The sequence below is a fragment of the Peromyscus eremicus genome, chromosome 9, assembly GCF_949786415.1.
Source record: "Peromyscus eremicus chromosome 9, PerEre_H2_v1, whole genome shotgun sequence".
Classification (NCBI taxonomy): Eukaryota; Metazoa; Chordata; class Mammalia; order Rodentia; family Cricetidae; genus Peromyscus; species Peromyscus eremicus.
In genome coordinates this window covers 90,299,118-90,323,096 of record NC_081425.1, presented here as the reverse complement: position 1 = coordinate 90,323,096, position 23,979 = coordinate 90,299,118, and the positions used below count along the sequence as shown (strand labels likewise).

Sequence of the window (23,979 nt, the reverse complement as noted above, 5' to 3'; positions counted from 1 at the left end):
CTCACATGCTCTTTCAATGGTTGCCTGTATTAAATATGCAACACACGATAATTCAAATCTTGGCATTAAATCCTTCTTGAGCAATTTAACCACAGCAGCCATAGTTTACAATTTTGTTAGAATATAAATAATAGATAGAGAACATACAAATAATGGCATTTGGACGTGATAAGGTAAAATTCCTGCAAGGATACACACCACGAGTGTGAGCTCTCCTCCTTCCTCTGCTCTATGCCTTCCACTCTCAGCTCAGTCAGGACAAGCCTATCATCAGGAACAAACTCCCAGAAGAATCCCTCACTGAATATACACTCATGAATCAGTCACTTCCACATCAAGAACACAGTTCCAAAGGACAGCACTCACAGGAATCAGTCACCATCTCTCTTCCAGTGGGAACTCAGCCCTCAGGGAAGGAACTGAGCCTCACCAACCATTATAAGATTTTCATATGCTACCATGTAACTTCCTAAACTGGGCCATTACTTTCTAAAGTAAAATGGGTATGGCATTGTGCATAATTCACAGGTAATCTGGACCAGAAAGGATACTGACCTCCAGGAAGCAGGAAGGAATAAAGCACAGAGAGAATAGACACTCGTGGTACTTAAATGGATAGGCAGGATCAAAACTTAGGCTTTCTACCCTTAGTGTAGAATCTCTTCTTACTGATTTCAACTTCTGGTGAGGAGTTTAAAAAGAGGACGAACCACACATTTCCAAAGTGTTCTACCACCTCCACTGACACAGGACATCATATCCCACTGAGGACAACCAGGACAGGGAAGGAAAGGCTTCTGCTATTGTTGCTTGAGAGAATCAGAACAGAGGCAGTAGGTATAAATTCATGTCCAGTCACAGGTCCCTTCCCTGAGGGCTAATAGAAAAGATGTCACCCTGGACATTCAGGTAGAGTAGTGGCCACTACCAGATCCTAGTCACACTGAGTGAGCTGCAGAGAGAAGAGGTGGGTGGCAGTCCAGGGGAGCCCCAAGGAACTACTACTCACCCATGCCCTCAGTGTGCTGTGGCAGGCCGAAGATGCCCTTCAGGCAGAGAATGGGCAGCAGTTGAGGCTGTATCTGCTTCAGTGAAGTAAGCAAGTCCTGGAATTCATCCTGCCTCTTAGGAGGGTGCACCTGGAGTAGCAGCTACTCTTTGGTGTCCCCAGACTCCTGCTGCCACTTGCCTGGGCTCAGAGTGACCACTGCCTTGAAGCATGGCCTCCACCTTGGTCATGATCTGGGCCAGGGTCTGAGGCCAAATGCCTAGCACTTCCTGGTGCTGAGTCTCTGTACTGTCTGACCAACCTGCCTCACCTTGTCTGGCTCTGTGGGATGGCACCAGGGCTATCAGAGACCTTGGTGCTGTGGTCTGAAATGGGTGGCTTCTTAGGGTACTGATAGGCCCCAGACAACAGGGGCCATGGGCTGGAGTCTATGGGCCTGGGTCTCCAGAATTCCAGTGGTGCTCAACACTTACACCCTGGGATCCCAGGCATAGCCAAGATGACTGAAAAGGCAGGAAGATTGGAAGAGGAGGAGGAGGTGGAGAAGACAGTAGGGACCCTGGTGGGGATGGCAGCCAGGTGGGCCTTAATGAACAAAATCTTATTTAAAAACATACGATAATGTATAATATAGAGCAGAAACAGTAAAATGATGTTTAGAATGATTTCATTTAAATATAAGATGCAAGGGTCATCTCCTTATTTTCTTGGCTGCCTATAGTGGGTGAGGTTTAAACTCTGTTCATCCCAAATATCAACCTTCTCACTGGTTGAATTGGCACAGCTCTAACTATCACTATTCCCAGAACACTGTACAAATTAGGCAGGATTCTGTGTTAGACCTGTACTTGACCAACACAGCTCTCCCTTACCACACACAGCAATAACTTCATATATTGTCTTGTTGGAGAAAATGAAGTCTCTTCAATGATCTTAATTATTGTCACCGTGTTTTTTATCGTGACAATAGGAACTCCTTGACAACAGATTTCCCATTTCCACAATAGCTTTTACTACATTTACTACTTATACTTATTATGCTAGTAACAATTAAATGACTTTTTGTGGGGTGTTTTTTGTTCTACTTATTCATTGTTAATACTATCATAAATACTGACAGAAGAGGAAATACTGATAACTACGAAGTTGGTACTTCCCTTTTGCATGGAAACTTGTCATTATGAAGGCTTTAAAAGATTGTCAGAGTTCTTGGCCAAACACCCTAAGTGTCCTGATAGAACTCTCATCCAGTGACTGGTGGAAGCAGATGCAGAGATCCACAGCCAAGCCCCAGGTGGAGCACCAGGAGTCCAACAGGCAAGAGAGAGGAGGGATTGTATGAGCAAGAGATATCGAGACCATGATAGAAAAAGCACAGGGACAAATAGCCCAACTAGTGGAAACACATGAACTGTGAACCAATAGCTGAGAAGCCCCCATGGAACTGGACCAGGCCCTCTGAATAAGTGAGACAGTTGATGAGCTTGAACTGTTTAGGTGGCCCCCAGGCAGTGGGACCAGGACCTGTCCTTGGTGCATGGGCTGGCTTTTTGGAACCTGGGGCCTAATCTGAGACACTTTGCTCAGCTTTGGTGCAGGGAGGAGGGGCCTGGACCTGCCTCAACTGAATCTACCAGGCTGGGCTGACTCCCCAGGGGAGAACTTGCCTTGGAGGAGGTGGTAATAGGGGGTGGATTGTGTGGGGGGAAGCCTGGGGGTTGGAAGAAGGGAGGACAGGGGAATCCGTGGCTGATATGTAAAATTAAATTAATTATAAAATAAAAAGATTTGTTAAAAAATAAAATAAAATGACCATACAGGTATCTCTGAACTGAGAACTTGGCCAGAGGCAAGGGGGAAGAAACATTCAGTTCAGATTTCAAAATAAATTCAACAGAAGGATGGTGCTGGTTGTAAGAACAATTCAGTGCAAGCATTCATTCCAAGTCAGTTCCTCTTTATTCTCCTGTTCTACTTTATATAAGTGCATTTTACTTTCAGGTCACTTTCGAAGAAAGAGAAAGCAATACATTTTCATGGAGAAATGGAATCAGAGCTCACGTGATTTCATTTTGTTAGGATTATTACCACAAAATCACACAGGCCTACTGCTTTTGCTGCTCATCATCTCCATATTCTCTGTGGCCTTGCTTGGCAACTCAGCAATGATCCACCTCATTCGTGTGGATCCCAAACTCCACACCCCCATGTACTTTCTGCTCAGTCAGCTCTCTCTCTCATGGACCTGATGCATATCTCTACCACTGTTCCCGAGCTGGCATTCAACTTCCTCTCTGGCCAGAAAAGCATTACCTTACTGGGCTGTAGAGTGCAATCCTTTTTCTTTCTGAACATGGCAGGTTCTGAGGGCTTGCTCCTGGCCTCCATGGCCTATGACCATTTCGTGGCCATCTGCCACCCTCTTCATTATCCTATTCCCATGAGCAAAATGATGTGTCTGGAGACGATCATAGGATCTTGGACACTGGGCTCCATTAACTCCTTATCACACACAGTCTATCTCCTTCACATTCCTTACTGCCATTCTAGGTCCATTAACCATTTCTTCTGGGATGTCCCTGCCATGTTCCCCCTGGCCTGTATTGACACTTGGGTTTATGAGTACATGGTGTTTGTGAGTACAAGCCTGTTTCTTCTACTTCCTTTTTTTTTTTTAGCATCACAGCTTCCTGCGGATGGGTCCTTTTTGCTGTCTTTCATATGCGCTCAAAAGAAGGAAAGAAAAAGGCCTTCACTACATGTTCAACTCACTTAACTGTGATGACATTTTACTATGCACCTTTTTTCTACAGGAGTAGACCTTTACCTTTGTCCCAGGATTCTCCGTTCCCCCACAGAAGATAAGATTCTGGCTGTCTTCTACACTTTCCTCACCCCTATGCTCAACCCCATCATCTACAGCCTGAGGAATAAGGAGGTCCTGGGGGCCATGACAAGAGTCTCTGGGACATTCTCTTCCACAAAAACTTTATCATTTCCTCTCTACTCATATTTCAGTCCCTGGAGAATGACAGAGTAGTGTTGCCTATTGGAAATGTAATGTGTCCCCCACACATGTCATACCTTTCTGGTGACTTATTAATGGTTAAGATTAAATAGTATGTTCATTATTACATAGTATAGCAATTATTCACATGTTTAAATCACAACATTATAGTCAATTATATCAATAACAGAAATTCGGTAATTACTATTCTAACATAACATGACACATTATACCTTATGAGTGTATAAATATTACTGTAAAATGATATTGTATGCTGATATTGACTTGTTTCTACAAAATTAACATAGTTAATTGCTTTGATTATATGTTTTGCTTTCATTCTTTTCATTATTAAAAGTTTATGTATATTGAATATTTAAAAAAGATTGTCAGAGTTTTAATGACTATGATTTGTAAAAAAAATTTTGAGAATTGATCTATATCAAACTTTTAAAGTGACAATTATTCTAATCTTTAAAACACCACTTGGGGTAAACTTCATTTTCTCATTCAATAAATAGACTGTGAGTAGTCACTTACTTCATGCTAGCCCATTACCTAACCAATGAGGTTACAGTGGTAAGTAGACAAACACCTACTGGAATTGAAGTATACATAAATTACAATAAATGAGACAGGCACACAGATAGACACATAGTAGTTAGAGGACAAAAAGCAAATTTTCTGGACTGTAGGGGAAGATGGAAGGATCTTAAGTGAGTAGGACCAAGTGGGAGAAGCTGAGAGCATGGCATATAAGGAAAATGGAAGGAAATATAAGAAAAGCCTTGTTCAGCCTTGATGCATTGGGGAGGGGCTTAGTACTGCCTCAACTGAATGTGCCAGGCTCTGCTTACTCCCCATGGGAGGAGCCCTGACACTTTTGGAGGAGGGAATGGGGAGGGTGGGTTGAGGAGAACCTGGGGGAGAAGCAGAAGGAGGGATGAGACAGGCATCTATGGTTGGGATGTAAAAGGAATTAAAAAAATGCCTTTAGAAAAAGACTTAAAAAAAGAAAAGAAAAGCCAGACAAAAAAGATTCAAGAACAGGAAGATGCTGGAGTGTTCAGTGTCACTTCCCTGCAGGGACAGGGACAGAAAAATCCAAGTTCAAGTCAGAGATGAAACAGGAGCCAGATCTATCTGTGTCAGGAGACACTGGCAGGTACTGTGAGTGGAACTGGAGTCCAGTGGGTTTTTGGTGAGGAACAGCAGTCTGACTTCTGTGTGGATAAATTTCTCTAACCACAGGCCAAGGCAATGGGCTTCCCTCACATTTGCCAGCTGTGATGATTGTATTTGTATAACACTACTTTCCATGTAAGTAGAAATGGGATCCAACTAGGTAAATGATTGAGATACTGAGAAATACCTGCCTGTGGCCTTGAGTATAAACCCATCACAATAAAATATGTTCATCATGAATGTTAGCCCAAAAGAGAATTTGTTTTGTAAGTCAAACATGATTATCTATTTTCAACACATGTCACAGTCTTATTCTTTTCTCCTGTCTCCTTAATAACAGAATCCTAGCTCTTAGTATGCCCACTGTGTCTTTGTAGAGTGGGTTCATTTACCTTGTGCTACAGCAGCAGTAACAACAGCTGTAAACACATGCAGCAGAAGCAGGTGCAGCAGAGATTGGAGCCTCTGGAGAGGAAGCAGAAGCATGAGAAGTAGAAACAGCAGAAGCAGGAGCAACAGCAACAGATGTGGAAGTGGAAACAGAGTCAGAAGCAACATTTGAAGTGTTTCTGTGACCAGAGTTCTCCAGTGTGACCTCTGGCTCCTGGAGTCAGTACTTACTCTCTTCTTGAGCCTTTAAGGACAATTTGAGATGTATTATTTTTCATAAAAAGGAAATGTTACATTTTCATTCATTTTATCACTTTTCAATGCCATGATCTTGATTTTAGTCCACAAATATCTGTGTATTCCTTTCAATTTTATCATTAGAGACCACTACCATTTTTTAACTTCTGCTTCATTTCTACTTGAGTAAAAGACCCATGGTTTCATAAATCTCAAAAGCAGATATGACCAACTGGCTTTAAAAAAATCTACACTTTGTTAACTAACACATTCATTTCCAGCATGATGGGAAGACGTATACAGAAAAGGTCAAAATATGTCCTCTCTAGTCTGCATGACCTGGTTGTTGAACAGCCAGATTGAGAGAATGTGACAATGAAGGGCTTCTAGAAGGAAAGGAACCTCTCCCTTCTGCAGTCCATTTACCCTTTCCCATAGCCTTTCACAATTGCCCATTGGGATCCTGGGATAGCAAGAGTGAAGGTGAACTCAAAATGCATGAACAAAGTGTGCCACCAGCTGCTGAGCTGCAAGTGTGGATTCTGCAGATGCCTTCTGGCTTCTCACTCCTTTCCCATGACTATTACACCTGTGAGATGTAGACTAATGGTCTGCTCCAGCAATATCGTCTACTTTGAGTGGGAAACATTGTGAACAAAGCCTCAAGAATTCATTCAAAGCTCTGAAATGGTGCTACCCATCCATTTATGTCACAAAACAGTTGATAAAATTTCCACAAGGCTGACTCACATAGGTTACCCAAAAACCCATTCTACCTGCTAAATTGAAGAGGTGTGTTCTTGGGTCTTAGAGAGATCACTTGGTATTTATGATTCCTTGAATTCGGTTCCTGACACCCAGCAGGGGGCTCATCTCTGTCTAAAACTCCAGTCCTAGGGGATCCAGTTCTTTCTTCTGTCCTCAGTGAATACTAGACTTGCACAGGGTGCACAGACATATATACAGGGAAATCATTCACACACAAGCATGCACAACAGTAAAATCAAGTGGGAATTTTACAAACTGACTCAATGCTACTTAGTATATGAGCAGTCTCCTCTGCCTTTACATAATGTCTCTAGATTTCTGTCAGTCTTCACAACTCAGTCAACATCAGAATTCAGATCCTATTTTGGCATCAAATACCACATTTGCTCATTTTATATGCTACCTAAAGTTTAAAACAAATACAAAACTTGCCTAAATAATATAGCCACAAGGAGGATGAGCTTGGCGGTGGCATTGATGAAGTAGGTCTTTCTAGCAACATGGGCAATTCCAGATCCCTAGGCAGTTGGTGCTGGCTGGACTGGGAGCCTGAGAAACTGAGGTTGTGCTCCACACCAAATGCAGGCCAAAAGCTCACAGGTCTGTGGAGGCGCCCCCACCTCACAACTTTCCACAATGGTTCGGGCTGCCACTTGTCTGCTGTCTGGATGATATGGCAGCCTGGACCAGAGGGCAGGAGGTGATCTGTGGAGGGTGTAGAATAGTCTTGAGCCCCATGACCATAACTGTAATAATGCCAAAGCCTCCCAGCACTGGTGGCATTGTGGGCTGCAGCTGATCTGACCATCTTTAGCCCTTCTGACACTGGAGCCTCCATCTAACCTGGGTGTGTTTCATTTTGCTTGCTGTCTGTCTCCCAGGGAGGTGGAAGCAGTGTGCGGTTTGATTTGTTGTCTAGTGCTCATCCTCAATGCTAGCACAGGACCCACTGTACAGTAAGCACTTTAAACATGCAAGTAGGCCGGGCGGTGGTGGCGCACGCCTTTAATCCCAGCACTCGGGAGGCAGAGCCAGGAGGATCTCTGTGAGTTTGAGGCCAGCCTGGGCTTCCAAGTGAGTTCCAGGAGAGGCACAAAGCTACACAGAGAAACCCTGTCTCGAAAAACCAAAATAAATAAATAAATAAATAAAAATAAACATGCAAGTCAGAAGTAGGACATGGTGGCCCATGCCTTTGATCCTGCACTCAGAAGGCAGAGGCAGGTAGATGTCTGTGAGTTTGAGGCCTGTTTGTCTACTGAGTCCAGGATAGCCAGAGCCTCATAGTAAGACACAATCTCCAAAAACAAACAAACAAAGAAAAAGTGGGTTTGAGTGTAGCTTGAGTTTTTCTGCCTGGCCCACAGTCAGGATAAATCTCTATCACCTGCCAGTCCCACAGCCACTCAGACCCAACCAAGTAAACACAGAGACTTATATTGGTTACAAACTGTATGGTCATGGCAGGCTTTTTGTATTAGCAGTTGGGAGCACTGACTGCTATTGTGGAGGATGAGGGTTCAGTTCCCAGCAACCATACAGAGGCTCAAACACACTCTTTCAGCCTCCTCAGGCACCAGGAACACATGTAGTTCTCACACATACCTGCAGGAAAAATACTCGTATACATAAAAAATGAAATAAACATTTAAAAGGGGGAAAATTAAAATAAGATAAAAATGCCTTAGGAAATGGCTCAGCATGTAAAGAGTAGTAAATCATCAGCTCTTCCAGATTCTTTTTTGAGCCAGGGATAACCTGGTGTTGAGAGATGATGACAGGTAGATAAATGGATGGATGGATGGATAGGTGGGTGGGTGGGTGGATGGATGGGTGGATTGAAGGGTGGATGGATGGATGGATGGATAGATAGTAGATGGATAGATAGACAGAATTATAGGCCTATTATACTGATGAACATATAAACACAAATTCTCAATAAAATACTTGCAAATAAAGTTCAGGATTACATTAAAAAAATCATCCACCGTGGTCAAGTTGTCTTCACCTCAAACATGCAAGGATAATTCAACATACACAAATCAACATATTTACTGCACCACATAAAATGAGTAAAGGACAAAAACAATATGACCCCCTGAATATATGAAAAAAAAAGCCTTTTTAAAACCCAGCTTTCATCAATGATAAAAGTCCTGGAGAATCTAGGGATATAGAGGATATGTTTCAACATAATAAAGTAATTGTACAACAAGCCCACAGCATCACCATACTAAATAGAGAAAAACTCAGAGCTATTCCAAAAAGCAGGAAGAAGAAAAGGATGTTCACTCCTTCCACTCCTATTCAATATAGAACTTTAACTCTTAGCAAGAGCAATAAGACAACTGAAGGAGATAAAGGGGATACAATGGGAAAGGGAGAAGTCAAAATGTCCTTATTTGCAGATGATATGATTATAAACACATAAAACTAAAAATTTATCAGAAGTCTCTTAAGCCTGAAAAATAGATACATAAAAGTGAAAGATTGTAAAATGAACACACAAAAGTCAGTGGCCTTCCTGTATACCAATAACAAACATACTGACAAAGAAATGAGGGAAACTGTTCCACTCACAAAGGCTTAAAAATGTATGACAAGACATTTTATATAAGCGCAAGATGTGTTCTGGAGGAGTTCGAGTCCAAATTCATGTGGCTCTTCCTGACATCCCACTCTCCTCAAACAGGTACAGTCTGTTATTCTTCTCTTTTCTTTAAAGAGAATCCATTTTCTATCTCTTGGACCCTTTTTCATCATAGTTACTACCAGCCATGACATAATGATTTGAATTTCAAATCTACAATTATAGAAAGAGTCCAGATTGTTTAGTATCTGGGTTTCTAGCTAATCCTCTCCTAAGTCTGGTATTTCATCCTATTATAGCCAGACCAAAAAAAGGCCACTAAAAGTCATCATGACTATGAGATCTACAGGTGACTCAGATGTGATTTTTGATTATTCTCACTCCTTCCTTTCACTCTCTAAGTGAGCCTTTTTCTCATGAGTATTAGTGAAGAGGGAATAAGACTGTGATGACTATTCTTGGTTTTCAACCTGAATGTATCTGGATTAACAAACAACAAAAAATAGAGGGCACACCTGTGGGAGAGGTCTGCTTATTTTGAAGTATGAAGATCTAATTCTAGTTTAGATCTTTGAGGGATGAAGTCAGAGCTTTAATTCAGATCTTTAATCCAGATATAATCTGGACAACTCCTTTTGTTGGAAGGACTTGGAAGAATAAAGCTCTTACTCTTTCTCTGTAGCATGCATGAATCTTCAAAGTTCTTATTAGTAGAAACAAATCTGGGCTGGTTATTGGGGTAAATGCTGGAAGATCAGAGAACCAGAACAAGCCACAGCTACCTTACCTCGCCATTTCCTCAGCTGATCCTGTTTCCTCAAGCTGGAAGCCTTTAAGTCCTCATCCAAATGGATCTCAGCTAAACTGATTCTTGAAATCCTAAAATCTTAATGAGCTCAAGTTCCTGGTCCTCACGCCTTATATACCTTTCTGCTTTCTGGGATTAAAAGCTCACTTCCTGGGATTAAAGGCATGAGTAACCATGCCTGACTGTTTCTAGTGTGGCCTTCAACTCACAGAGATCCAGAGGGATTTCTGCCTCTGGAATGCTAGGATTAAAGGTGTGAGTGCCACCATTTTCAAGCCTCTGTATCTAGTGGCTGTTCTGCTCTCTAACCCTAGATAAGTTTAATAGGGTGCACAATATTTTGGGGAACACAATGCCACCACATTTCCCCTTTTTGCCTAAAATTAAAAAAAGTTTATAACTAATACAAGAAAAACTATCCAATAAGTATATACAATATATACAGTCAAGAATTACATTAACAATATCTAGTTCACCAACATTTGACAGTTTCAGACAAAAACTCCATTAATATATATTAACAATGTCCAGTCCAGTAACATTTGATAAACTCAAACAAAAACAATTCATTACTTATCCTATTTAAAACAAGTAGTTCCTTTTTAAAAGTGGATTCAAAAATTGACCTTTTATCTTATCATATTCATATTCTCTTTTTTCTTTTCATAATAGATTCAGTAATCTACCTTTTTATCATTTTTATATCTTCCCCTTTTTCTTTTTAGAGTAGATTCAATGATCTACCAATTTATCCTATTATTTCTTCATCCTTTTCCTCAGAGTAGATTCAATGATATACCTCATATCTATATTCTCTTTTTCTTTCTCTTTCTTTCTTTCTTTCTTTCTTTCTTTCTTTCTTTCTTTCTTTCTTTCTTTCTTTCTTTCTTTTTTAGGCTTTGAGCAGCACCGTTAAGCTGAGATTCATTCTGGATGAGGGCTGAGAGGCATCCATTCTGAGGAAACAGGATCAGCTGAGGAACTGGCAAGGTGAGGTGGCTGTGGCTTGTTCTGCTTCTCTGATCTTCCAGTGGTCACCCTCAATACCTGGCTCCAGATTTATTTTTATTAATAAGACCTTTTAAGATTTGTACTACATATCGCTGCTTGCTCTTAACTTGTTAGCAAAACCATTCCTTGACTGGCATTAAAGCCTACTTCTTTAAGATTACAGCATATACTGCAGACCAACTGAGTCATCCAGTCTTGAGGAGTGGGCATCTCCTGGATTATTGGGCTTTCCATTCACAGCCAGATATTGTTGTATTAGATAGAGCACTGCCTGTAAGCCATTCTAACAAATACCCTTTCCATAGAGAATCATTTTATTACTTCTAGAGAATGCTGGCTAAGACACCAGGTATGTAGAGAAGACATTCTAGAACAGTTAGGGTCTCATAACAGTCTCAGCTCACTTACAAATTCCCAACAGTCACCTAAACTGTAGCCTTCCCCAGGTGTTTGCTCACTTCAGAGAACTCAACCCTCCTCCTCGATGATCACGACCAAATACCTTGGCATGCTTTATTTTTCATATTATTGGGTATAGATATGAGGAGGGTAAGTGCCAATTTTAGGCAGTGTTTATAAAGTGAGTGTTCAACTCCCCATGGGTGAATTACTGAAAAAATTCTTATGAGGCAGAGAGAAATGTCTAGCTTTGGAAGGAGGAGGTGCTGAATGACTTCCCCTGTGTCATAGGAGAGACTCCTGGAAAGGAAACCACAGCTTCTGGTCAGTTCATGGAGAACTAATTAGTAAGTAGGCAAAGGCTTTGCCCCATGACATCAGCAGACCCTTTGCTGGGCATTCTATTGTGTCTTGGACAGCTCTTGGAATCCCCAGTGATGTCACTAGTGTTGTAGCAACACTGACTGCCTTGAGGTCATTTGTTCAGTGACCACAAGCTTGGCCTCTAGACATGCTGTCTGGACGTAGAAGTCAGTTTGGCAGAGGGAATGGACAGCATGGAGAGACCAGAGTGAGGCAGAAGGAAGCTGGTCCAAGGTCTCCCTGGAAAACATGGAAAAAATGGTCCTGGGGAAGAGGCAGTGAGTTTTGGAAGGGGCTGGGGAGCTTTCTGGATGTGGTGGGCTTCAGCTTTCCAGGGCTAGGGCTAAAGAACTGGGAATTTCTGGGATGGAGGCACAGAGAAATTAATGTGATTTCTGTACCATGACTGGATTTCACTGCCACTGGAGTCCTTTATTTATGTGCCAGTGTTAATAGGGAAAGGAGAGTACCCTGGAAAACCCTGAGGTTCTCATACATGACATCATAGCCGCTAGCAGGGCAGGAGCCCCCAAGTGCTGCTGTCTTCCAGTGACCCCTGAGGTTTCTGAATTACCAGCTGTTGATATCACACAGGTCTCCAGTTCAGCTGGAAAGCTGTTAGATTCAGTGGACCTGGACTGAGACTGTCACCTTCTTGCCAGCTGTGGGTGTCCTGGAGTGTCAGTGAGGATGACTTTGTGAATCTGCTGACTATGTTTTACCCCTGCATGGCTTTTCTATTAACACGAGACTCTGAAGCCTAGAACAAGGGACTTCGGCATCCCTATACTACCCAAGTGATTATAACAGTAGCAATTTTCTCCATGCATCTGAAAGCACATGGCTGAGGGCTCTGTAGCCAAGGTGCATCCTCTACAGCTGTGAGTAAGCCTGAAGAGGTTGTCCACTGGGTCCCCTTGTGCAGGGAGACAGAGACCAGCTGACTTCTAAGACATCCACCTCCCTATAGAGAGATGGGAAACTGACATCCACAGAGGGGAGACACTAGTCTGGGCTTTCAGAACCTGCCTGGGCAAAGACTCATCTGTCAGTCACTTTCTGTGCATCTTTCAGTGTGTCAGGATTAACTGAGATGAGGTAGTGTGTAGGGCAGGTGCTGTGCTTTGACGTCTAGAATTGGGTATTACTGAGATAGCTCACCTTGTCTAGCATGACTTGTCATTGTGATATAACATCTGAAGGACACAGTTTTCCTCACATCACTCAATTGTTCTGGGGTCCACCAAGTACACTTCTGAAGCCACAGTCTAGACTTCTGGTGAATTTTCAATCCAGACCAAACAGGGTGCTAGTTCTTCATTTCAGGACTGTCAGTAAATTCCAAAGTGTGGCTCTGGGAAAGGTCTATGATAAAGGACCGCTTATAACCTGTCCTCTTGTGCCTTTTACCTGCCTCTCTCATGCTCCGATGGATGTTGTAATTTAAGCTGGCTGTGTCACCTTTCCTAAGGGCATGCGTATTGTCACAGGAGGCTCCAATCAAAGCATTTGGCTTTTGTGTAGCTCTAGGGGTAGCACCACTGCAGTGACACACTACATATTATCACCATGACTATGACACATTTGCCTTTCTGTGAATGCCTTTATTGCATATCTGTGTGTGGCCTCTCACTAGCCATTCTTCTTTCCTCAAACCCCAGTGCAGGAATGGAGCCTTACACTTGTGGGAGTGTTTTCTCTTACATCTGAGGGCTCCCTGGAGAACTCTGGTTCTTAATATCCCCAGGCAGACATGTCATAAGTTGATAACGTTTTGGTATTTCATGAGGGCTAGAATGTATTCTGCTGATGATTCGGGGTAATTTTCCTCATTGTTTATGGGATTTATCTTTGTTCTGACAGGATACCCACAATCTCCCACCACATCTGCATACTGTAACAGCCTTGAGGATTCTCCACAATATGCTTGTTTACATCTGGAGACTGATCTTTCCTCCCCACTATCCTGACCTAATACCCTAGCAACCTTTATTTCTCATGTTATTAATTAGAGATCTGAAGAAGTGATGAGCCATTTCGCCAGATGTATTTGGAATAGAGACTTCTAATTCCCGTACTTGAAGTAGTAAAAATATTCTAATGAAGCAGAGAGAGAATTATCCCTGGCTTTGTAAAGACGATGTACTGAAGTTCTTTCCTTATGTTTCTGGAAAGGCTCCTGAGAAGGTCAACATGGCTTTTTGTGCATTGCAGAAGAGCTAGTTAGTAGGTAGGTGAGGTCTGTGGAGGTGACCCGAGTAGTCCTTTCTCTAGAAATTCTATCTTATCCTGTAGAGACCTTGATATTCTCTGTGATGTTACCAGTGTTGGGGCAACACCTCATGCCTGTGGGGTATTCATTCAGTGCCCATAGACATGTTAGCAAGACTGAGCTGGCTGCTTGGAGAGAGAATAGAGAACATGGAGAGACCAGAGGAAGGCAGAAGGAAGCTGGCCTTTGGTCTTAGTGTAAAGTCTGGAGAAAGAAATGGTTTTGGAGAAGGCATAGTGAGTCCTGAGCAGGGGATTGGGAGCTTCATGGAGGAGGTGAAGTTAAGCTGGGCCTTCCAGTATGGGGCTCAGCATCTGGGAGCTTCTGGGAAACAATGGGCCTATCCTGCTTCTCTGGGCATCTTAAGAGGAGACCTACATTAAAGAGTCTCTGATGGTGAGTTTAGGAGAGCCATGAATTATTCAGGCTGCAGCTGCCTTTCTGGGAACTCCTTCACTTCATTCAGACTGGCAAAGAGGGGCAGGAGGAACAGATGGACTACTGATCTGTCCCTCTCTGGGTATGATGTTGCTGTACTTCATCCTAGTGGATTCCTACTGTTTCCATGGGAATCTGACGCCAATAAGAAGGGAGGGAAATTCCCCTGGCCATCTACCACAACCTCAGACAGTCAGATGCTTTGGTCCTGGGGAAGTGTGATCAGGCCTTGGTGCTGCCAAGTTCTAAGGACAACAGGACTTACCTGCATCACATCACATATGAGCTGACACTGTCCTTCAAATCTACATGGCTGGGCTAGCTTATCCCTTCCAGAGTCAGGGGACTGCATGAGGGAGGGAGACACAATCCTAGCCATTGTTCTTGATACTGTAGCAGGGACATTTGGAGTAGCTGTTGGCTGCCAGCAGCTTTGACCTTCCTTGAAGTGTTGTGGTGGAAAAGTTCCCATCAGAGGTCCTGCCCCTTACTACAGAGGCTAGATCCCAATACAAGCCTGAGTCAGTCATCTGCATGCTAGAGATTATATTCTAAAGAAATGGAGGAATCCATTCTGCTTGATGGTTTGGGGAAGGCTCCATCCCATTTTCAGAGCCATACATGTTGCAAGTTTCTGAAGCTGTACCAGGCACATTATCCAGTGCCAGTATTCTTGGTGACACACACTGCAGTGCCCATGCTCATCATGGTGGTGTCAATTGGTTCAAATCTTAAGGCAAGTCCACATAGTTAAAAGGGAGGTTTATTTTGTGGGGTAACTTACAAGTGAAGGGATAGGTTACAGGGTCTGGGAAAGGTGAAGCATAGTCTGGCAGTGTTCTTGGGAGAACTCTGCTCAGTCTACCTCCAGCATTCAGGGTCCAGGAACCAAGAGAGCCAGCCCATCTGGATCTCAGGTCTTCAGGAGTCCTATCTCGGCTCCACCTTGTAGGTGTGACAGTTACCTAAACCTCAATGAGGGTGGTACTTCCAGATCAAAGCTGGAATAGCTACCGACTACAGGTGTCATCTCAGGAATAGAATTCATATATTGGTGCCGTTGTCTGAAATCCCCATTGTATGACCCCAGGGAAATTTCAAATCTAAATGAATCATTTTGCTTTGAAAGCAATAGGAGGCATCTAGCTGTTGTTGACAATGAAGACCACACAGTAGTCATCCCAGTCCTTTCTGTGTTAGGAAGGAGTTTTTTTCCCTCACATCATAAAATGTATGGAGTAAGCAATACAAAGTCTGGAAGTGTTCAAGTCAAAATTCCCATGACCCGAGACCCCATCCTCTTTATTACAGGTCCAATGTGCTGTTGTTTTAGGCCTTTCTCTTTTTCTTTAAAGAGCACCCATTTTTTACCTATGGACACTTTTTTCTTAACCACAGTTACTATCAAACAAAACAAATTATTTGAATTCCAAATCTTCAATTATAGAGAAAGACCAGATTTTTTAAGTACAGAGTTTCTAGCTGCTCTCCTCTTACTCAAGAAACCACAGACTGGTATTTCATCCTATTTCAGCCTTGCATGGCCATAAAGAGGCCACAGAAAGTCATCATGACCATGAAATCTCCAGCTGATTCCCATGTACCTGTTGATTATTGCCACTCCTTCCTTTCAATCTCTGATGGAGCCATTTGCTCAAGAATGTTAGTAGATAGGATTAAGACTTTGATGGCTATTTTTAGATGTCAACATGATGACATCTGGGAATAACATAACCCCAAGATGGAGGGAACACCTGTAGTCTATTTCTGCTTAGTTAAAGTAGGAAGAATTACTTTATTGTGGAACTTTGAGGAATGAAGTCACACCTTTAATTCAGATCTTTAATCTAGATGTAATCTGAACCATTTCTTCTGCTGGAAGCCTATAGAAGGACATGGAAGAAGGAAGCTTTTACTCTTTCTCTGCTTGCTCTCACCTTGTTAGCACATCCATTCTTTCACTGACATTAGAGTCTATTACTTTAAGGTTACAGCATAATATCAGAGACAGCTGAAACATCCAGTGTTTAGGACGAAGAAACTACTGGATTCTTGAACTTCCCATTCATTTCCAGCCATTGTTGGATTAGCTAGAGTACAGGCTGTAAGCCATTCTAACAAATCCCCTTTTAAAATAAACATTTATTTTTATAACTTACGTTACTCTAGAGGCCTGATAATACACCAGGCACGTAGAGAGGACATTCTAGAGCAGTTTGGGTCTCATAACAGTCTCAGCTCACTTACAAATTCTCAATGGCCATCTTCCCTTAACCTCAGCATTTCTCAGGTGTTTGCTCACTTCATAGAACTCAACGCTCCTCCTCCACATCATCATGATCTAATTCCTTGGCATGCTTTATTTCTCATATTATTGAGTATGGATGTTAAGGAGAGGAAGGTCCATTCTTGGGCAGTGCTTATAAAGTGAGTGTTCAAATCTCCATGGGTAAAGTAGTGAAAAGATTCTAAGGAAACAGAAACAATTTCCCAGCATTAGAAAGAGGAGGTACTGAATGGCTTCACCTGTGTCACAGGAGAGACTCCTGGAAAAAAAATCTCAGCTTCTGTTCAGTTCAGGGAGAATTTATTAGCAAGGAGGCAAAGGCTGTTCCGTGTGACAACAGGAGTCCCTTCTCTGGCAATTCTATTGTATCCTGGAGAGCAGAGCTCTTGGAATCCCCTGTGATGTCAATAGTGTTGTAGCAACACCAAGTGCCTTTAGGATGTTCGTTCAATGTCTATACAGTTTGCCTATAGACATGTTGTCAAGACTTAGGCATCTACTTGGAAGAGAGAATGGATTTTGTGTGATACCAGAGAAAGGCAGAAGGAAGCTGACCCTAGGTCTCACTGGAAAGAATAGAGAAATCAATGGTCCTGGGGAAGATGCAGTGAGTTCAGGAAAGGGTCTGTGGAACTTTTTGGATGTGATGGGCTTGAGCCTTCCAGGGTCAATCAGTAACTGGGAGCTTCTGAGAAGCAATAGACCTATCCTGCATCTCTGGGTTCCTAAAAAGCAGATCCAGATCAAGTGTTCATGATGGTTAATAAGACATAGTCAGGAATTGACAAGGCTGTAGCCTTTGTGCTGGGGACCCTCTGCTCTCACTCTGAGTGGGGAAGGAGGCACAGAGGAATGTTTAGATTTCAGTACCATCATTGCACTTCACTCCCACTGGAGTTCTTAGGGTGTGTGCCAGCAATAACAGGGAGAGGAGAGTGTCCTGGCAAAGCCTGAGCTTGTCTTAGCTTACATCGTAGACTCTAGCAGGGCTGAGGCACCAAGTGCTGCTGTCTTTCACTGACACCCTAAGATTATGACTTCCCAGCTGTGGGTGGCACACAGGTCTCCAGTTCAGCCTGAGAACTGTTAGATTCAGTGGACCTGGACTGAGACTGTCCCCTTCTTACAGGATCTAGGTTTCCTGGGCTGCCAGTGAAGATGGCTTTATGAATCTGTTGATTATGTTCCGCCGCTGCATGGCTTCTCCATTAACATGAGACTCTGAAGCATCATCCAAGTGATTTGGGCATCCCTATACTACTTGAGTGCTTGTGAGGAAGAGTAGCAATTATCTCCAGGATTATGTCCAGGAAAGGACATGGCTGAGGGCTCTGAAGCTTGTACATCTTCTGTAGCTGTGAATAAGCCTTAGGAGGCTGTCCCCTAGGTCACCCTGTGCAGGGAGACAGGGGAAGCCAGGTAACTTCTGAGACACCCATCTCCCTATAGAAAGATGCAAGAACTGAGATCCACAGAGGGAGAGACTCAAGTCTAGTCTTTCAGAACCAGCTAGGGCAAAGTCTCATCTGTCAGTTACTTCCTGATCACCCTTTAGTGTGTCAAGATTCACTGAAATGAGGTAGTGTGTAGGGCAAGTGGTGTCCATTGATTTCTAGAATTGGTGATTACTGAGATACCTAACCTTGCCTAACATGTTTGTCAGTTGATATAACATCTGAATGGACATAGTTTACCCCACATCACTCATTTCTTCTGGGGTCCACCAAGTACACTTCTGAAGCCACAGTCTATACTTCTGGTGAATTTTCAATCCAGGCTGAACATGGTGCTAGTTCTTCATTTTAGGACTGTCAGTAAATTGAAAAGTGTGAAGTGTGGCTCTGAGAAAGGTCTATGGTAAGGGACCGTAACAATCCGTCCTCTTGTGCCCTTTGCCTGCCTCTCTCATGCTCTGATGGATATTGTAATTTAAGCTGGCTGTGTCCCCTTTCCTAAGGGCATGCACATTGTCACAGGAGGCTCCAGATCAAGGAATTTGGCTTTCATGTAGCTCTAGGTGAAGTACCACAGCAGTGACACACTACATACTATCCCCATGACTATGACACATTTGATTTTCTGTAAATGCCATTGCATATCTGTGTGTGGCCCCTCAATAGCCATTCATCTTTCTTCAAACTTTAATGCAAGAATGGCCCATCATTCTTCTTGGGAGTTTTTGCTCTTGTGTCTGAGGGCTCCCCTGGGGAACCCTGGTTCTTGTATCTCCAGCCTGACATGTCACTAGTTAATCACACTTTTGGTAGCTTTGATGGCTGCAATGAATTCTACTGAAGGTGAGGGGTAATTTTCATCAATTATGGAAGTTATCTTTGTTCTGACAAGAACCCCCCCCAATCTCCCACCACACTAACAGCCTTGTGCATCCTCCACAAGGTGCTTGTTGCTTTCAGGGGACTGAACTTTCCTCTCCACCATCCTTACTTACTTGCCTAGAAACTTTTTTTCTTGTGTTATTGACTAGAGGTTTCACGAGTTGGATGAGCCATTTCCTGGGATGTGTTTGGAGTGAGTCTTCAAGTTTCTGTACATGAAATAGTGAATATATTCTAATGAAGCAAAAAGAGATCCCTGGGTTTGTAATGAGGAGGTGATGAAGGTCTTCCCATACATTTTTGGAAGGCTCCTGGGAAGGGCAGTATGGCTTCCAGTAAATTGCAGAAGATATAGTTTGTAGGGAGGTGAGGGCTACTGCTGGTGAACCCAATAGTTCCTTCTCAGGATGAGATATTGTATTCTGGAGAGCCCTTGGCATTCTCTTGATATCACCAGTGTTGTGGGAATACCAGGTGACTGTGGGGTATTCTTTCACTGCCCGTAGACATGTCAGCAAGACTGAGAAGGCTGCTTGGGAGAGAGAATGGAGAACATGGGGGGACCTGAGAGAGGCAGAAGGAAGCTGGGCTTCAGTCTTAGAGTAAAACATTGAGAAATAAATGGTTGGGGAGGGAACAGTGAGTCCTAGGAGGGGAGGGGGGAGCTTTCTGGAGGAGGTCCAGCTTGAGCAGGGCCTTCCAGTAGTGGGGCTCAGTATCTGTGAATTTCTGGTAAGCAATGGACTTATCCTGCTTCTCTGGGTTCCCTAAGAGCAGACCCAGAGTCAACAATTTCTGATGGTTAGTTTGGGAGAGCCATGAATATTCAAACCTGAAGTGGCTTTTCTGTGAGATCCTTAATCTCATTCTGAGTGGAAAGGAAGGCCAGCATGAGCAAAGTGGTAACTAATTAGGTGTCCTTCTCTGGGTAGGGTGTTGCTGCACTTCATCCTAGTGGATTCCATCAGTTTCCATGGGAATCTGATGCCAATAAGAAGGGAGGGAAACTCCCTTGATCATCCATCAAAGTCTCAGACTTTCAGATATTTTGGTCCCGGATACATGTGATGAGGACTTAGTACTGCTATGCTCTAGGGACAATAGGACTTACCTGCACCACATCAGATATGAGGTTACACTGTCCTCCAAATCTACATAGTTGGGCTATCTTATGCCTTCCAGGGCTGGGGGACTTCATTAGAGAGGGAGACAAATGCCTAGCCATGGTGGTTGAGGACAGATACATAGCTCATGGAACCAATTTGAGGATAGCTGCCCTACTCTTTGGGGCTCTCAGTGGGGCCCTAGCATTTCCTCTTCCTGGAGCTTCCTCTTGGGACTAGCATGGATTCTCCTGCCCCTATGCCATTCAAATGTACAAGTTCACTTTGCTTTATCTTCCTGCAGGGACTACTGGGAAGTCACCAACTCAAACCTCCACCTCCACTGAGCAGGAGCAGCAGATGACAAAGTTAGAGAAACTCACCCTTCAGCTACAGAGTATAACATACGAGCAAATTGAACTGTGTGGATTCCTGGCCAGTTATACCGACAAGGATTTGCAGAACAGGTAGTCATTAGGAGAACTTCTCTGCTGACCATCTTGACCCCACAGTGTGTATCTAAGCTTTCCTGAGGAACCGGTGGCTGAACCTCCAGGGTGTCCTGGTGCCTAAACTAATTTTCCTGAGTGCACAGAACCTGGGTAGGTGTGAGATGGAGACACAGGCTATTCGATTAATCCAAATGAATAGCACACCATGTGGCCTGAATCACACTCTGAGGATAGGGACATTAGTGTGTGAGTTCTCAACATGCATTTCAAGAGGCCTTGGCAGGTGTTGGCTTGTGGGAGATGCTAGGTTCTGTGAGTTTGTGGTGAGTCTTTGTAGTTGACCAACAGATGATTATGTGCTGAAGGCTCCTGGCAGAGCCTGAGGGGCCTGGTCCCATTCTACCATCTCAGTTTGTGGCTAGAAGGTCTGATGTTTATCAGTGGTTCTCCCTTGTCCTCCTCTTTATACTTTGAAGCAGTTCCATCTACCTGCATGTCATGGGCATCCTGACTGTATGTGGTGTGTTTGTTTGTGTAGGAAGTAATAGCCTGAAGCTTTTCTTGGCTCCTCCTTATACTCTGAGACAGTGCAAACTCTCTGTATTACATGTGCATTCTGAGTATATGTGGTGTGTGTGTGCGTGTGTGTGTGTGTGTGTGTGTGTGTGTGTGTGTGTGTGTGTATGTGTTAATGTGTGTGTTTTAGAGGGCATGAGGGTATGTGTGTGTACTCCTTGGAGTCTAGGTTCTGTGGCACAGCCTGAGGATTTGCCATTTTCACATTTTCCATGGGATGCCAGTGATAACACCAGAGAGCTTCATCTTCGCCACTGTTCTCATTTTGGTGGGACTTTGGAATCCCTTGTGGAGTTTATAAAGCCTTCCTGAAGTTGGGACTTCTCCCTGGAAATACTCAATGTATGCTCTGGTCCTCTGTGTAGCAATAGGCAGCCATATATGAGAATCCCTGTGGTAAAGACAGGAAAAATGTCACTATAGGTTTCTGGTGGCACCAGATATGTGGCACAGACTCCTGGGAACTTCTCAGGTAGATAATCTATAGCTCCAAGTTCACTGAGGGTGCTCGTGCAGTCCTGGATAACTCCCTTGGACAACCTTTTCTTATGGCCTGAGTACATGATAGGAAGTTTATTTAGCACCTGGAGGTCCCAGTGTATAAGTGCCAGGCTGTGGCATCCATGGGGCTGAGGTGTCCAGAACATAGCCTGATTCCATATGATCCTTGTGGCCTGTGTTCATGGGGTTCTTTTCTCCAGGGGCCATGCCCTACTACAGGCTGAATTCTTTTGGGATGCTAAAAATGGAGCATAAGCATGTGATGTCGGACTTGCAGAAATTGCCCATGGAGATCAGTGACAGTGTGAACAAGGTCAAACAGCTGATTGAGGAGAATGTATCCTACAGGTATGTGCGGGGTTTATCTTGGGAGGGACTGATTCTACCATCTTTCTCTTTCACCCAAAGTGAGGGCCCTGGTTCTTGCCTGTGTGCCTCTTAACAAGCAGTCTGACATGTGGTCCTTGGCCTTGTGCCACTTGAACTCAGTTTTGCTAAGTGTGAAAAGACACTGAGTCCCTCCAAGAGATGTCCTGTCATTTTTGGGAGACCCTTAATAGAAAAATGGTTTGTACCATGAAGAGTGTCAGGTATCCTAGGACCTCTGGAGCTCTGACCAGGGCTTCACAGAGCTGTTTTCCATGGCAGCCATAGACAGAACTGATTCTGGTTGGGGCTTTTTCCCTCCTTTTGAGAGTGTTTTCCCTCTACCTGCTGCTGCTTTCCCAATATCATGAACAGTTAAGAACAGGTGTGGACTGCACGCTGTTCTCAGAGGCACAGGATACCTTTTGACATCAGGGTTTTCAGAAGTAGTTTGAATCTTTCTGGAATTTGGTTATTCTCTGGATTTGGCCTGCATCTAAGTGATGCTGGCTTGGCTACTGAGAGCTCCCTTTGCGGGCTCTCCGGGCATCTGGGACTTTTCAGCACTGGTGGTACTTGGACGTAGGAAGGGCAAACGGAGGCTGGCTGGGACACACCATGTTTTTGTGGATTTTCAGTTAAATCCATGGCCAGATCCTCCAAGATTGGACTCATTGGAAGGAGAATGTACATGTGTTGAGACTCAAGAACAGACTGCTGTGAAAGGAGCAGACTGAACTGCAAGAGTCCTGTGAGGATCTGAAGAGGCTCCTGATGGAGGCTCATGAGATGATCTGTGACCCTCAGCAGGTAGGCTGAGACAGTGGGGGCAGGCTGCCCACCTGTTCAACCATAAACATAGAGACACCCATATAACCATCGACCCATCCATCCAGACTCCCACCTACATACCATCTAATTGTTGATTTCTGTGATCATTCCCAAGTCTTTCTGGAGAGGTAGCCTCATGCAAGAAACTGGATAATTGTCAAGCAAACCTTCCTGCTCTCCTAGAAGCTGCAGTACATTCAGAGAGCTGGGTCAGCCACATATCACACACCTACATGTCATTATGATCAGAGGGCTGCTATGCAGGGAGGTACTTTGGGAACAACACAAAGCTTTCATTGATGATGTCAGTGGCCTGTGGCTCATTTCCCTTGCAGGGGTCTTGTGAGATCACAGGTAGGAAGCAGCCTTCAAGGCCTAGAGTCCAGCCCCAGTGCCAACTGAGTGGTTCTCATTGTCAACATTTTGGGTGGCATGTGGTCTTCTCCTTTTTTTCTGCATCCCAGTGTGCTCTCTTCCTCTTTCAAGCTCTTGGTTCATAGTGACAGAAGCCTGAGTACCACCTTTTCAGTCTTTTTTCTGTGCGTGGTGCTGGACAGTTCTCCCATCCTGGAGCTTCCAGTCTGGAGCTGACTGGATGCCCATAGATGTGGAAGGACTTTGACAAGCTGATTGTTAGGGTGACTGATTTGAGGCTATATGAGTACATTTTCTGCTATCACCTCAACAGAGTCTGAATAACTTGTGTGCTCTCCTAGGAATTTTTAGTCCCCAAGGGTTGGATAGCCATTTAGTGGGTGTCAGTTGAAACACTGGATGTGCATATTTTATTCAACTGTTCATACAGCATGATATCCTCTTTATTGTTTTCTGCTCACTCTGATTTTTGTGGTCTGTGTGTGATCTATGCAGGCATGTGTAAATATGTACTTTGGTGTGTGTGTTCTGAGGCTACATAATGAAATCCATGTTGTCATCTGTTGCTCACTCCCTTATTCCCTTGAGCCCAGGTCTTTCACTGACCCTGAAATTTTCTCTTTGGGCTAATCTGGCTGGCCAGCACTCTTTGGATCTCCTGTCCTCCAAGGTAGA

At 43.7% G+C, this 23,979-nt stretch overlaps 2 protein-coding genes and 1 pseudogene across 14 annotated transcripts in view; 2 read left to right on the top strand and 1 right to left on the bottom strand.

Moving 5' to 3' along the window:
- LOC131919691 (disks large homolog 5-like) overlaps nt 1-23,979 on the top strand; it is a 142,993-nt gene that overhangs the window by 80,492 nt on the left and 38,522 nt on the right. The window lies entirely within an intron of this gene.
- Nucleotides 1-23,979, bottom strand: part of LOC131919690 (disks large homolog 5-like) — a 46,226-nt gene that overhangs the window by 12,905 nt on the left and 9,342 nt on the right. The window contains exon 2 of the mRNA XM_059274079.1: nt 23,011-23,115. The gene's annotated coding sequence lies outside the window, so the exon portion shown is untranslated. The remainder of the gene's footprint in view (nt 1-23,010; nt 23,116-23,979) is intronic.
- Nucleotides 1,641-4,236, top strand: LOC131919689 (olfactory receptor 2L13-like; annotated as a pseudogene).